Here is a 17,032-nt window from a genome sequence, read left to right as displayed (position 1 = left end):
TTTCAAACTGATTTTAGATTTTTGTTTTTTGAATGTTTATGGTATCTTTCTGTATAGTTTTGTGAGTGAGAAAGAGTTTTGACCATTGGCCAGAGTAGAAGCGTTATAAATAAGTGCATAAACCAGTGACATAAATGTGGGAGTGATAATCTTATTCCCAATTCTTTTACCAAAAGCCAGATGAGAGTCAAGAATTCCTGCTTGAATTTGTCCCATGCTTCAGATGAATACACTGTCATCTGTTGTTCTACCTGTTAATTATATAATTGCTCTGCCTTTACTGACTCAAAATAAGGTAGTTTTTTATTTTTTTGCAAAGTTCTCTGCAAAAGCACGCACATACACACATTTTAGCTATCAGACAGCAATTGGATTTTATTTTAATTGCTTCATTAAAATATTTCAAAGTCCATCTGAAAACCTCATCTGTTCATCCTTAAAACTTCTTTAATCAAAAACAGCTTCATTTCCCTTCTGATGCCCTGCCTTGAGAGCAAATTATGTAAATTGGTTGAAAAAAATAATTGGTTGCCAACCTAGAAACTGGTGGGAATATGCAGAAAATGCTGCATGTGAATAATAACTGAAGGGCATTAAATAATAGTTACAGGAGGGATAGACAGAGGTAAAGGCAAGAGGTAGAGATATATGTCCGCTCTTCACTTGTGTTGACTTTTATCAGAAGCTTCCACTTTTGTTAATACTTCTACAACTTCAAGCAAGAAACTTCAAGGCCTTTTCTATTAAGTGTGCATAGACAAATCATTCTATGTTTAATTATAAAAATCTAAATGTAATATGTAATGACGAAATTTGGCATTTTGCAATCAAGTAAAAAAGTAATGAAAGCAAATTCTTTACTTAAATTGATCTAAATAAGCTATCATGCATCTAACACAATGACCATAAATGAATGAATAAAAAATGCATGGTATTCAAAGAATGTTGACAAACAGTATGCTGAACAGTTGTCTAATTTTATAATGCTTAAGCAATCATGGTTCGTCACTCTTAGACTAGGGAGCTCTAATCTAATTTACAATAACTGTTGCTAGCTTGCATCACAAGAAAACCTGGATATTCCAGTGCATCAGTTTAAATTTGGTTTTGATAGGAACATCGCTTTGTGCAGTGAATGTCTGAAACCTCAACAGTGTTCCCAAATACTTACTACTTAAATCCCGGATATTTTCTGCTATAGTTGCAAATACTAATTCTGTTATGTTACACAATCCTATGCCACACACAGTATCTGCTTTTGTTGGTGAGATATTGCTTCATTTTTATTTTTTATTTTATTTTGGCTTGGAAGCCATTCAGAGCCAACCTAAAACTTTGATCTGCACATTAACTGATGTTCACATTCAGACAGGGAGTTTCTTTTAGTCACATGAATGAGTGCATTGCAATGAGATAATGAAAAGGTTTCTACCTTTTAAGTAGGCAACAGAATAATTTAAATGAGGAAAAACTTTCAGGGTTGGGGGTTTCTATATCTTACTGAGAAATACCCAGGGAACTGGTCTGGCAAGCTAACTTCAAAGTTCCCTTAGCATTCCTTCCTAAAGCTTGAGCTAACTTACTAGAAATGGGATACCTTACCAAGATGGCCAGCTGAGCAACAGGTACTTCCAAAGCAACTGCCTGGACAGTGTTCCCATCCCAGGAAAAGGACAGCCTGGTAGTGTTTGCCTCTCCCCTAACTAACTGGGAGCTTTTTCCACCTTTGCACTGGTCTGCTTGCAAAATATTGTGATGACATATGATAAAACTATTTCGCTTTCAAGCAAATGCTCTTCTTCAGCCTCCAGGAAAAAAGGTTAAAAATACTGGTTTGTAAGTCACCTGGGGTTCCCCTCCTTGTATAAGGACCTGCTCTCCTTAGCTGCTCTGTGTTCTGCAACAGGTTCTACTAGCAGTAAATATGTGGATAACTTTGAAGAGAAACACCATCCCCCTTCTCCAGATTATGTCCCCACAGTGACAGTCCTGCTCAGTTCCTCTGGGAGGTGTCCCACATGCTGCCTGTACACATTTCTTGTTTGCCTTGCCCATAATGTGATATTTCTAGGGTCAGTGTAGGAATATGTCTGAGCTTAAACTGGCACGACTTTTAGCAAAGAACGTTTTAACCTAAGGTATGTTCATTGCCAAGGAGTGATGACAATCCAACCTGCTTCTCACAGCTCATTGACTTCAGGGCACATGAAGTCATGTTGCTCTTGGACCTGGTGATCTAAGCCAGGGTGAGACAATGTGGTCATGTGCCTCATTGGCATACCTGTTAGATAAGGGAGTGAGGACAAGTACAGGTCAATTAGACCAGGCCATGTGGAGTTGTCCATATAGGTATCTTCCAAGTTCTCAGCTGAAGATTAAGAGCCCTCTCTGAGTTAACCTGTTTGTATACAGTTTGCTCATTGCAGATCTTTGTCTGTTAATGCAGCTGTGGTTCATTCATCTCATGTATCACCATGCCTTTATTCCAGTGGGGAGAGGCAAAGTGTACTTCCCTTCTTTCTCTGCTCTCCAGATTAATTTCTTCCCCTTTTCCAGATCCTTTTATTAATCATAGTTTTCATCAGGGCTGGTGCATGTCTAGCAACCTTGATTATGGTACTAGATCCAGCCCAGGCCCCGATGCACCATCCCTGCTGCCACTTGGTCTTTCTAGCAGAGCTTCCACCACTTCCTCAGCCACCAAGTCCCTTCTTAATCTAGCAGGCAGCATCAGAGCTCTTTGTCGGGAAGTATTGTTGGCTAGTGGCCTGCCACGTTACATTTCCCACAGTGCAGTTCCTAGCAGTGCATCCATGTTGGTGAGCCCTACCAGGTGTGAGAGAAGGTCCACAGAGAGTAGGAGGAGGGACCACCCTGGAGACTTTCTTCTTGCACAATGCAGGTCCCATCCATAGTTTGCAAAGTATGGCTTTAATCATTGCACATGAGAGGTAAAATTAACACCATCAAAGGAAGGTGGGTGGAAAATCAGTCTGGAAAGAGAAAACAAAAAACAAAGGGAGCATAGCATGTTCATGAGGATATTTTCCAGTTTCGAAGGGGAAAGCATCACATCTCCTGGGGCAGTCTGTGCTTTCTAACAGGGGCTAGAATCATCCATTATCACTTCAGGGAACTCTGCTCAACCCAGCAGGTTCTGCCATGGCTGCATCTGGAAAAGCGTTGCTAAGAGGTTGGATTGGAAAGGCTGAGTATTGTTGTGGGCCTTGTATCACTTTCAGTAGATAGTAGTATTGATTTCAGCTGCTACACCCATTGTCCACTTCAATTAGTTCCATGGTGGATCATATTCTTTACCTTCCACAGAGACTTTTGAAACAGAACAAATAAGGAGATGTGAGCAATTAGTATAAAGGAATGGAAATTTCCCCATCACAGGTTATTCCTTTAAAAATCTCTCTCCCTCCCTCCCTCTCCCTCCCTCTCTCTATCTCTCTCTGTATGTGTGTGTATTTGAAATGCGTATCATCCTTTAGGATTATGGCCCATGTCACTAGCAGTAAAAGGTGAGAATACATAAAATTAAATTATATTTTCAGTTACACTAGTCTAGCCTCTATTTATCATTAGTCAATAAATGAACACATGGTTGGCAAATCAACAACAAAATAATGTTTCACATCTGATGAGCAGACACCCTTACTGACAACACTGAATTAACTAGTAATTCACATCATTCAGTCAGCCTTTCTTCATACTAAATACATTTTTGTTTCTCATGCCTTCTTATCTGCCCTGCAAATAACAGACTTTCCCAGTATCCAAGAGATTCACACATTTCTTAAAAGGAAAATGGCTTGGGCCAGTTTTTAATCTTGAAATTTGGAATTATGTCCTGGAGGTACATATCAAAATGATGCTTCCTTAACAGATGAAGGTAATATAAAATTTACAACAGTACAGAAAAACAAAGCAAGAAAATGAAACAAAACAAAACAGATCAATTAAGTTGCATCGTATTTGAGATCTGTGCCCTGAATGGTGGCTTGAAATTCCATGGATGTATCTTAGGTTGCAATCCTATGCCCATGCTCTCTTGAATAGGTCGCACTGTAAGATATACTTCCAAACAAACATTCATAGAATGTGCTGTAACTGTTAATGGGAAATCCTTTATTTCAATGAAATAACCAGACAAATAGGAAATGCTAAACCAAAATTCTGCTTGGCTGATAGATCCTTTGAGCTTTGACTGGGTGAATGGGACATTCTTTGTGAATAGGATTAGTATCTGAGTTACGACTGAAGTCTCTTTTCAGTATGTCCTCACCCAACATACAAGATTAGGCAAATGGTGTAATCATTAAGCAGTTCTGCCATTTAATTACAGCAACTGTGGATTCCTTCCCAAAGGAGACCTGCTTGGCAGCTTTATAGTTTATGCACCAGGTAAAGTCTTCCTTGCTTACCTGAGCTTGCAGAGCATGCATCAACATACCTGCTGGCCTTTTGCATGTATGTTTTGCCGTGAGAGTTCACTTAGGGCAACTACTTTTACTGGTGTCTTCAGTTGTGTCCTGTGCACAAAGGCACAATGCTTTCCAGTCTTATCTGCTGCTTTATATATTTATGATACTGTATTTGAAATATTTTTGTTACTCTGGTTTAAGTGCAGATTAGCATTGTGTTAATATTTATTTATTTGGGCATTTATATACTGTTTGATTAGCATGGTGCTCTCAGAATTGTGTACATATATCCTATTAAAACAATATACAATGTCAACATTTCATTTAAAAACAGGGAAGGCTCTCATAAAATGTCTATACAACAGTAAAATTCAGTGAGTATATACAATAATCAGCAATAAACAAAACTATACATGACAATAATTGACAATAATTTAAACACCTATTCCACATGTACCACTAACAATTCTTAAAAACCAATATGGAAGCAAGGGCAGCCCCAAATAGAGTGCATTGCAGTAGTCTAATTATGAAGTCACTAGAGATCATGGATGATTGAGATTTTTTTCTGGACCAACCTGGCATTTAGTGGCAGCAGCTGCAAGCCTGAGGGTAGGCTGGTATAGTTGCCTGAACTCTTCTGCTTGGGGATGAACCAGGAGGGAACAGCAGTTAAGCATGTAAACCCCTCTTTTCCTTTGCAGGGTCATTGTTACCCCAGCATCATACCTCCCCCTACCCATGACCACACTAATGGGGGTGCCCCCATGTTCCCCTGGCTGCAGCCATGAAAAATATCAATTTGAAATGGTAAAATAATTTAAAAATTGGTACAGTGGGATAGCACAATAAAACAAGTTAAGAGACAAACTAAGCAAAATCAGCCATCACAACAGCAACAAGCACAAATACAATCACACACACACAAAGCCCCAAGCTGTCCTGAACTGGCACCTAATGGGCACCTAATGGGCGGTGCTCATTGGCCACCATCTTTCAGCCTTGCTGCAGGCCCTCTGAAGAGGGTTCCAGTGGGATTGAGCCTCACCCCTGGGCCCTGGACACCGGTGTTCTGGGGACTGGCAAAGGCCTCCCTCCTCTCAGGGCTCCTCTCACCAGTTTGTGAGATGAGAGGGATGACAAGCCAAGTCCGTAGCACATCTGGTGGACAACAGAGGGCAAGCAAGCAAATGGCAGTGGCAGCAGCGACATATTTCGGTGCGTTGGACAGGTGAGCAGCAGACAATATGGATGTCATAAAAAGGGTGAATAAATAAATTATTGCAGTAAGAAAAAAAAGTAATGAATCTTGGGCAAAGACTGTATTTAAGAAAATTAGCAGCACTAGGGATATATGAGGGATAAAGCTAAGGAATAACTATTTGGAGGAGGAGGAGGAGGAGGAGGAGAAGCCACCTAGAATGTAGTGGATGCTCTATAGGTTTTTTAATATGACCTTTGGGATCAAGGCACCATCCTATGCTTATTTAGTCAGAAAAAAGTCTTACAACTTTCAGGATCCTCTAGCTAGGATTGTACTCTCAGACTATTCCTGGTGTATAGTATTTTTCATGCATTGACCCCAAAGTCCTATCTGTCCTGTTTCCACATCCATGTGAATGAAAAAAATGAAGATCCACATTTAAATATATATTTAAAAACAATCTATTTCAAAATATGAAGTTGCACATGGTTTTTCTTGGTAAACATAGGTTTTAAAGTGCATGTTGACATTTTAAACTGTCATGAATAGCTGTGCCATAAGTAGCACTCAGCAAAATGCAAAATCCATTGCATGGCTAAATTCCATTCTTGAAATTAGTCGACATATGTAGATTGAGTCAGTTCAAATAGGAATTCTCAAAGACTGAAATCGTCAAATATCCCTAATTCAAGTATTTGTTTAAATTTTACATGGTCAATCTTCATCTTTATCAAATTCACACTTTATGCACACTTTGATCTGACCTTAATAATTCAACTTCAGCTCAGCTGCTTTTAGTACTGTTTTTTGGCTCTACACTGTAAACCCTTTAAAAATAAGTACAGGGCTCTGAAAGTGTCTGCGTGTGGTATAATCTCCAGCAAATGGGGAAAAGAAACAGAGAAAAATGAAGATTTGGCTTGAAGTTAAAGACATTGCTGCCCAGCTTCTTCAGAAGAACCAAAAGGCAGTGGGCCAGGCTTAGGAAGGAAATCTCTCCATCACTTGTGTCATTTCAAATGAGACAGGGCAATACAATCAAGAACTCAGAATAAGGAATAATTCTGTGCACTCAGGGCAATGGGAAAGTTGACCCTTTTCTGCTGTAGTTTCTATGAGAAAAGACAGTCACAACCCCTTTGCAATAAAAGAAAGTGGAATATAAGAAAATGTGAGAAATTAGATTATCTGTGTGGAAGGATGTATTTGATTTCACAGAAAAAGGGTTGCATTTCTTATTCATGCTTTTTCTTTAAACCTTTTAAATGCAAAGTGGTAGAGATTGTTTTGCAGATTCCACATGAAATAGAAATGAAAACACTTACATCCAACCACAGAGATGAAGAGTTTCACTCTTAGAAATTATCCTTCTGGTTCCATATTTTGATTTATTATTGCATTATTACTTGTACTTTCTCCACAGAACTCTCTGCTTCCACTGCCAAAATTGTATCTTCTCAACAACCTTATAAGGCATGCTTAATTGGGAAAGAGTGACTAGTCCTAGTACTACTAGTGAACATCATGGATGAAAGGGAAAATAAATCTAACTCTAGTCAGTATTCTACATACTTTTGTATACCATACATGAATTTGAACCTGAAAAATGGTTGAAATAATTAGTAATAACTCTATTAATGTTTCGTTATTTGTTATTATGTGACATCATGTCATATCTGACATAAGCCCTTCAGATTGTCCTATCCATGGCAGCCCTGCTCAGCTCTTGTAAATTCAAGGCTGAGGCTTCCTTTGCAGAATCAATCCATCCCATATTTGGTGTTGGGTAATAAATTGCATATAATTAATGCGTGCTAACAAGACCACAGTCAAAAATTTCTCCCTTCCAGTATTCACTTAGCATATCTAATGGGTTTGTTAGAGGCTGTTTAGGGTGGGAGCAGTATGTCTGCAGAAGAGGAAATGGGCAATGACTGATTGATACCCTAATTCATGTATGACTATTACCACATTGCTAAGCTGTATGTCCACTCAGCAAAACAACTGAAGAGCAAATCTACTTGTCGTTAATAGGCAAGAGTGCTCTTAATTTTATTGATGATGTGATTTCATGCCATGAAAGTGCCAACTTGTGCAACAGTGCTTTTTTTCTCTTTCCCTGGAGCTTCAAACTTCCAAACTCAGTTTCAGAGAAAGCACTGGGGGATGCCAGGAGGGTGTTATGCAGGGACAAGGAGAAATTGCTTCCCACCCCCCATTCCACTCCCAGAAGCCATTCTGTTGACAGGCAAGGTGATTGGTTGCAACCCTTAATGTTTAAAGAAAACTAGAGCTAAGGAATGGAGATTTCATTTTCCTCACTAGTAGCCCATTGTATTTTTCAATTCATGCCTTTGGATTCAAAATTCTTACTAAGGCCAACTTCTTAATTAGTGATGCGAACATTAACAGTGTAATTTCTGAGGAAAAATATCTGTGTTAAAAGTATGTGAAGACTTTGGAATGAAAACCCTCATTCCCATTTCCCAAAGGACAGTTCTGCTTTAAAACCAGCCTATTCTGGTAAATGTGCCACACAGCCATTGTCTAGATTTATTAAGCCTCTTGCAAAACACCATGATGCTTTTTCCTTTACATGAGGGTGGTTATTCTTCTATTTCATAGCAGGCTGTGTATTAAAAAAAAAGTATTTTAGGCCATAAAGAAACTTTCCCTTACATTTACAATACATGACTTAATGAAAAGACACGATCAAGAAACAAGAATAATAGAGTATGGGCATATAAATGTTCTAGCCCGAGAAGAAAGTATTTTTACGATGAACATCCAGTTTGAAATGTGCCGGTAATAGTCCACTAAATGCTCCCAATAGAATAAATGGATTGGGAGAATAAATAGCACCATTAGGACTGGAATATGTTTGTGTACAGATTAAAGGAACTAAGAAGCATCTATCACAATGACACTTCCTAACCTACCTCATCTCATCTGAAGTGTTTTATGTCCACTTCACATTGAAGGATGGAGCATGAGGACAACCACTGCAGCTCATGCAGTCAAGGACAATCATGGGAGAGTCTGTTCAGGTGGTGGTTTCTTTCTCAACAGTAGCTCTTGGTCAGCGCACCCATCGTCCGTCTTCTGGTTGTACTCAATTAGCTAGCTGGTCATCAGAAATACCCTAACAGGTTACTCTTGGGTTCACATGCTTAAGCCTTGGAGACAAGGCAGAACCTTGGAGACAATAGCTCCATGGGATCTTAAGTCTAGCTTTTAAGGAAATAGTTGCTTTAAATTTTAATGAAAATGCTAGGAAATCTATTGAGAAATTTTAATTCACCTCCTCAAAGCCATATAGCAAGTCTTGTTATAAAGTAGCAGTGCGAAGCAGCTGAAAATGATTATGACAGATTTAAACAATGAGTCGGACATCTCTCTCAATCTTAGGCAATATGTTCTATTTTGATATGGTGAATTTATGTTATAAGAATATGAAAATGGATTCAAATATTTTCCTTTTACTAAGTTTAGTTCATGCAAAACCAAAACTCAGCCCATCTTAAGACCATTGTTGATGCATCCTTTATTTGAAGGGTATTGAGCACATATAGATAGTTAACAGGCAGACAAAGGCTTACTGACTGTCGTATTGTAAATAGTAAGCAAAGTTCAAAATTTGCAATAGTCTAAAATCACTACAGTGTCACGCTATTTCATTTCACATGCTCTGTGCTGTTACTTTGTCCGGGGACTCAGCAAGTAGTTTTATTCCATTGTGTGTTTCTAGCATAGACCACAACTGGCAGGTTTGGTTTGCACAGGGAAGAATGAAAGATGGAGGTTGTGTAGTGATAAAAGAAAGAGTATCCACACCAGCATTTCATGGTTTAAAGACTCTAGGCCACTTAAGATAGATAATTCCTCACTGTGTGATGGGTTCCTTGACTGTAGTGGATATTCCTTGATTACACAGTTCTAGCCTTCTCCAACTGGGTTCTCTCTGAATATGTGTCATTGGAACCTTGTAATTCACATCTGACCTGTTCATTGTCCACACTGGGTAGGAATGCAGTTCAATATATTTTGAGGTCATTTGTAAAGACCTGAATTTATTGGAATAGGATATAGCAATGGTGGCGAACCTATGGCACACGTGGCACAGCAGACACGCAGAGCCCTCTCTGTTGGCACACAAGCCAGGTTGCCCAGCATCGCCCCAGCAGCTGAGCATTGGATAACAGCGCACATAGGGGCCATGCGCACACTCAGAAAGGAGTAGCGGCCTCAGGCAATGACATCACGAGCTGCGACTCATTAGCCACGACTCGTCTGAGCATTCGCATGGCCAGGTCAGTGCGCTGCCAAGGATATATATATATATTTGCCTGGACTAGCTGTGAGTTGTTTTTTCTAAACTAAAACCTCAGTTGTCAGGTTGAATTGCAGTGTCGGCACTTTGCAATAAATAAGTGGGTTTTGGGTTGTAGTTTGGTCACTTGGTCTCTAAAAGGTTCACCATCACTGGGTTAGGGGTTGGAAAAATGAGGTGTCCTGGTAATTTTGATGGTTGGAAGGTGTTTAGAATGGGCAGAAATGATAAGCAGTGCAGAAAAGGCTCCTCAAGGAAGGCTTTTTCAAAATCACCCTATTTTCAATGCAAGTTTAGCCCAATATTAGGGTTAGGGGTGTGCACCAGGGTGTCGTGCCTGATGCCCCGACAGAGGCAAAACCTCACGAGGAGGTCTTGTGCTTGAGAGCCTGTACCCAAATGTCAACCCCACAACCTAACTTGGGAACGGCTGAGCAGATAGCTGTACCTCATCCTGACCCTTTGCCCATTGCGCAAACACCTGAGCCTACATCAAAGCAAGAGAGCTCTGAGGGAAAAGGCACTATGAGTTCTGCTCATGGAGAGCCTGAGCAGACTGACCCATCCCTTCCTGACGCTGAACTGCCTGAGCATGACGCAGGAGACACAGGAGGCGGGATAGACTTTTCTCTCGTGACCAATAGGAGAATTCTGAGACGATGGGAACAAAAACAGACTATGTCCCACCTCAGGGAGGAAAGGCGAGACCAAGATAGCTAGTCCCACGTGGGCTCAGGAAGAGACGTCACTAGAGAACTAGCATCTGACTTGTAAAGACCTTCACATTAGAGCTTATCTGTAGTGTTGTAAATCTTGTAGACAAGTAGCAATAGAAGACTTCAGTTTTATTGCTCGTGAGCATGTGGGTTGTTTATACGTGGAACAATTTTCCACAGGGGGTATGGTTAGAGTTAGAAGAACAAAGTGCCCTGGTCAGATTGTTATGGTTGGAACGTGCTTAGAAGGGGCAGAAAGGATGGGCTGTGCAGGAAAAGCTCCTCAAGGAAGGCTTTTTCAAAATCACCCTATTTTCAATGGCTCTTTAGCCCTATATTAGGGTTAGGGGAGTGCACCAGGGTAGGGTTTGAGCAGTGGTGGTGAACCTATGGCACACGTGTCACAGCGGGCATGCAGAGCCCTTTCTGTCAGCATGCGAGTCAAATCACCCCAGCATTGCCCCAGCAGTCGAACATCAGCTAACACCACACACAGGGGTCGTGTGCATGCTCAGAAAGGAGTAGCGGCACCAGGGGATGATGTCACAAGCCATGACTCATTAGCTGCGACTCATCTTGCATGTCCAGTCAGTGCACTGCCAAGGATGGATGGATGGATGGATGGATGGATGGATGGATGGATGGATGGATCTATCTATCTATCTATCTATCTATCTATCTATCTATCTATCTATCTATCATCTGCTTGGACTGGCTGTGGGTTGTTTTTTCTAAACTAAAACCTTAATTTTCACGTTTTATTGTGGTGTTGGCACTTTGCGATAAATAAGTGGGTTTTGGGTTGTAGTTTGGCCACTCGGTCTCTCAAAGGTTTGCCATCACTGGGATATAGGAATAGGATGGATATATAAGAATAGGATGGATCCAGCAATACAACTGATTCTTAAACTCAGAAATTAATGTCTGAGGTAGAAAATCCAAATCTTGTCCACAGTAAAAATTCAATTAACAGCCCAAGATTTGAGAATTTATATCCTTTTGAGGATACTACAAATTTTCCTTATGAAATGGACCATATTACTTCACTTAAGGCTAGGGTCAATTCTTCTTAAAATACATGAAGAACCACATTGTGGGATAAAAGAATCAGAACTTTACTTGTATCCTTCTCCTTCTCCCCTTGGAGGTAAATGTTCTTCCTAGGTTTAAAGGAGGTGGACAAAACGGCGAGTTGCAATAGATGGAAAATATCTCTGGCTTTGAGTCAAGGTTGTGAGAGTGGAACTCTGCTTGTTGTAACAGAGCTTCCACTTGTGCATCCAGACTTCTTCCTTCAACCATTTCCCCTGCCGCTCCAAAGGCTTCACATTCTCCTGTGAAGCAGACAGAGGAGTACGGCACAGGGGAGTTAGAGATGAGCGAAAATCCTCTGGTTCAGAACTGGAACCATGCAGGACTTCAGACACAATGTTCTAGTCTGTACCAAAGCTGAAACTGCAGTTTGGTAGAGATAATGTGTCCATATCTTAAAATATCTACTTGACATGGGAACAACCAGAAATCAGACAATTTAATATGATTAGTTTGAACAATACTAATAGTGAATAGTTTGAACTTCACTAGTTCTAAAATTATGAATTATTTTATCCATACAGTCATTTGTATTTGTATATTTTGGTAATGAAAACACAGGAAACAATTAACATACAAGCTCTAAAACAAACTGTGTAAAATCCCTATTCCTCCTTTTTAGTCCAGCCCCAAAGTCCGAATGGAGAAAAAGAAGTTTGTGCATTCTCCCTTTCCCCCAAAAAACTCCCCATTTCTTGAAATGGTTGCCTTGTTGTTATATTCAGGTATGGATCAGCACATGGAGGATCCCATGAATCTGCCAAATGTTGCACACCCACATATCTCAAACTGCTCTTTGACTGTAAGCTTGCCTGCAGTCAAACATTTACTTCATCAGTTGTTTCTCAGAATGATCAATCCATCCACATTGTTGTGACGTTCCACAGTTCTGCTTGCAGAAGTAAATAAAATTTCGATGCAGTTAGGATCCATTAGGATTCTGTCTCCATGTGTGCATCTGAAAGAACTCTCTTCTCTTTACCACATGCTACAATCCACAGCATAGAACACATCACACTTCTTCCATCTTATTTCTTTCCACAATAAATCCAGTAAGGCAAAAAAATGGAATAGCTGCATTATGTCTTTTAAGTCGCCCAGCTAGATGCTTTTAATCTGGAAGTACAAAACCCTGTTAAAAACAGGAAAGCCTGCTTGGATGGGTGGGACTTGAAGCAGAGAAAGATGACAGGTAAAACAGGTGCTCATACTCTCACAGTTTTGCAAGAAGCAATGCATATTTTTATTTGTCATGTAATATTTATTAGATCTACGTGTCATGTTAGATTTTTGAAGTTTGTACCTCCATTCATGTAGTTATTAGGATTCAGGGCGAGCTTTTTGGCAAGGGACTACTGAACCGCAATTTGTTGCCATGGTTTTGATCTGGAATGTCTCCTGAGGAGTGATTATCAGCCAGGCGAATTAAATAGAATTATATTGAAAGTGTTTGTAATGAGAAAAAAAGAATCTTTTCATTACATGAACCATGATAATCAAGTCAGTTTAACTAAACATTCAGCTGATCTCATCATCTCAGAGATAAATTCCTTTTTGGATCTATAGTTTGTATCAAGGGCTGCCTTTTATTTGTGGTAGAAACCTTTCTAGTTCCTGTTTAAAGCTGATAGCTAGTCATATGGTAAAAGCATTTTTACAATTATTTCATAAAAAAACTTAAAATGCCACAAAGCTGCCTCTAAATTCATGAAACTCCTCTAGAGAGGCAAATGCCGTATGTATTTTATAGGTCTTGCATGTTGTATAGGAAAATATACTTCATGAATTTGAAAACTATTGATCCTGATCCTAACATACTTGGAAAGAAAAGCATTTAAATCTTTACACTCAAATGTTGTTTCTACTCTTGCGCATTCTGGATTGGATTTCAAATCCTGAACCTGGTCAAAAACATTTCTTTCCTTAGGAACACCACTCTTCAGTTTTCACTGATTCCAGACTCATCTCATTCGGACACCGGAAGAACAAAGAAAGAACAAAGGCAGCTAAGTTGTAAGCAAGCACAACATGCAACCTTGTATAACTGAGCATGGGAAACCTCTTCCAGGGCACCAGGTGAAGTTTCCTGGCTCTGGGGACCATGACCCAACATGATCAGCCTTAACACTCATCTCAGAACAGTAGGATGGGATTGTTCTTTGCGTTGAGGGGAGATAAGTAGCAGAACAAGTTTAAGGGATAAGCACACAGTACTTAGATGTATTGAACTGAGGATGCCACATCTTCCTAAATGCACTCCATCCTCCTGCTTTCCTTCTTCCGTTCCTTTCTTGGATTACAGGAAATCCTACCCCAATTCTATCTTTTTGAACCAGGGCAGGTGGATGACTGCATAGGCATTGTCATTCAGGTAAGATTGCTCTAAGTAGACCAGAAGTGTTAGACCAAAATTCCCATTATCCCAATCCAGCATGGACAGCCAGGCTGGGGAGTGTTGCCCTTCAGAATATTCATGTGGACTGAAACATGTTTTTCAAGCCTCCAAAACATTATGTCAGGGCTGGATAATGTATCCAGTTATCATAAGCACCTTAATCTTAATAAAACAGATGATAAGAAAAACAGCAAAATATCTGACGCTTCATTCACCAAATTTCTTCATTCACCAGGTGTATTATTACTTACTTACTCAATAAGCCTTACTCTATCCAACAAGCAAAGAGTGCTGAAATAAGTCGAATTCACCACCCACAAGAATCCTGGATCTGTTAGGGTACCATCCAATCTGGCTTCCCGAAACCCTCCAAGCTCAGAGGTTTAAGGATATCCAGTGGAAGGTGTGAGAAACATGGAGACTAGGATTGTCTCCATGGTCCCCTTGCCCTCCAAAACATTTAGTTGGCCAATTTCAACTCTGAAAATGGTTTTCCACACCTGATGAGGAGAAGAGGCTCTGAATATCCAGAAGACAATTGTGCCTGTGTACAGGTCAACTATCTGTGTACAGATAAATATACACTGATTTTATGTGTAATAAATATATTATGAGAACATCTCTAAAATGAACATCTATTCATTTTGCGCAACGTTCAGCTCAGGTTTGACTTCCTACTTAATGTGTATCCTGGATCAATATACTTCTCTTGTCCGTTTACAAGTTATGCCTGAATGCAGGACAATCACCTCATTCAGGATTTGAAAATTTTAAAATTGGGTCAATCTTGGAGAGGATGTTGAAGATGCAACTTTTGAATTCTACAGGTGTTTCCAAAAAGAATGCTTGGTGGCAAGTAGGATTATGAGATACATAGAAAAGTAGAGCTTTCATTGTAGAGCTTTCATTGTGGTTGCAACCTTTTAAAAAATCCTTATTGTTATTGTGTGGAAGACTGAGAAATCCAGCAGGGATAGAGATGGAAGCAGCAGGGAATGGCCTTTGCAGACAATATATCAGAACCAACACAATTCTATATATACTTAATAGGAAGTGGGCTCCCTTATGTTCAGTAGGTCTTACTTCCTAGCAGGTGTGATTAAAATTACAGCCTTAGCTGTAATGTTGTGTTAATTACATAGTATGCAGCCTCTCTTCTAATTTCTTCCAAAGTGTGTAGGTCTTGATCCAAGCTGGGGACTTGGCATGCAAGGGCAAACTCAATCCTTCACTCATCAGCCACTTTCCTGTCAAACAAAATAGTGAGGTGGACACCAGCATTCTCCATAACTGTTGTGATATTATGAAGTAGTAGCTAGAGAGAGAAGAATTAAAACTTAATATCGATTGAACAAAGATTGCACTGGTGTGGTCTAGGAGACCAATACCCAGCCACAGTTCAAAAGAGTGGTGATTTTAATTCATAGCTGGTTCTGATTTTCAGTTCAACAAGTGATTATTGATGCTGATGGTTGTTTTATGTCCCTGGCTGGGCAATATGCAACAAACTAATTGCTATAATTTATGTGTCACAACTGTTATAACTCTCCAGATATGTTCTATGATGTGTACCAGGTTGGTTGATATTGCTTATGATCACCTGACCTTTGGTCAGGACTTCAGTGTGATTTTAGGCCCTGTACTGGACAGGGTTACACCTGCTCCTAAGAGGCAAATAGCAGTGAAGGTCATTCTTCTGGCCTGTATAGTTGAACTTGATTTGATTGATGCTTGCAACATTTTTCATCCTGGCAAGAGATGCACATTGTTATTTATTTGGTACTCAGAATTGTATTTAATTAGATTTTTTTCTGGTTTCCACATCTTTGCTATATCAAATAATAGTTGTAAAGCTGATATGCTGGTAATCTCAGACCATGCCCCAGTCTGCCTGGAATTACAATTTGCAGATTTGCCAAGGCTTTTGCGCCTGGCTATTCCTCTTTGTACTGATTAGCTGTTTAAAAATCAGATTTCAGCTGAGCCACTTAAGCATTTTTAAGAAAATGAGGGCACTCTTTATTTGGTGCCATGAGTAGGAGACCAGTAAAGCTTTTATATGGGGTCAAATGATTGCCTACAGTTCCTGGTAGAATTTTTGAATGAGAAAATAATAAAATATCATGCAGTAAGCACTTGAAATCTCTTATCACCCAGTTTGCCATTTCCACAACTGCACACATTTATCAGGAACTGCAGAGCATTGAATTGAATAAGATCCTTTCACAGCAGGTAGAACTTGCTTTAACATGTTTATGAAAGACATGGTGAGAAAATGAAGAATGTACTAAGATTTTGGCTCATCATCTGAAACAGTAGAAATATCATAACATTAATACAGCTATTAAAGATGGGAAGAATAAGATATGCTCCCATAGCTATATATTTATAAATTTTAAAGTTTTATTCTCATTTCTATAGTACGGTAATGAAACATCAGAGTAGAATATGGATATTTCCTCCCATCGTATCATATTACTCTTCCATGCATAGATTCCTCACAGTGCCAGTTTCTCACCATTCCTTTGCATATGGAGGAAATTGTGCAATTGCTAGTATGAATAATGGGAAATAACCAGTTCTGGATGACTTTTCAGTTGAATATCTTCTAATTTCTATATTATCTAACAATGTGTTACAACTTTATTGTCTTTATCATTGTAAGTATGTGTGTGTGTGTGTGTGTATGTATATATTTAATTGTGCTTCCTATCTGTTAAATGATGTTTTAACTATAGTGATTCCTAAACTTATCAAGGATCACACATTTTGTGCTATTAATCCACTTCATACATTAATTAAAAATAGCTAATTTTGGCTGATAGTTTGTTCAACCAGACCAGATAGGATTTATTAAACATAGAC

Source organism: Varanus komodoensis, unplaced genomic scaffold (genome assembly GCF_004798865.1).
Source record: "Varanus komodoensis strain SLA01 unplaced genomic scaffold, ASM479886v1 scaffold5, whole genome shotgun sequence".
NCBI lineage: Eukaryota > Metazoa > Chordata > Lepidosauria > Squamata > Varanidae > Varanus > Varanus komodoensis.
The sequence above is the reverse complement of the archived record's forward strand: the minus strand, read 5'-3'. Positions refer to the sequence as shown.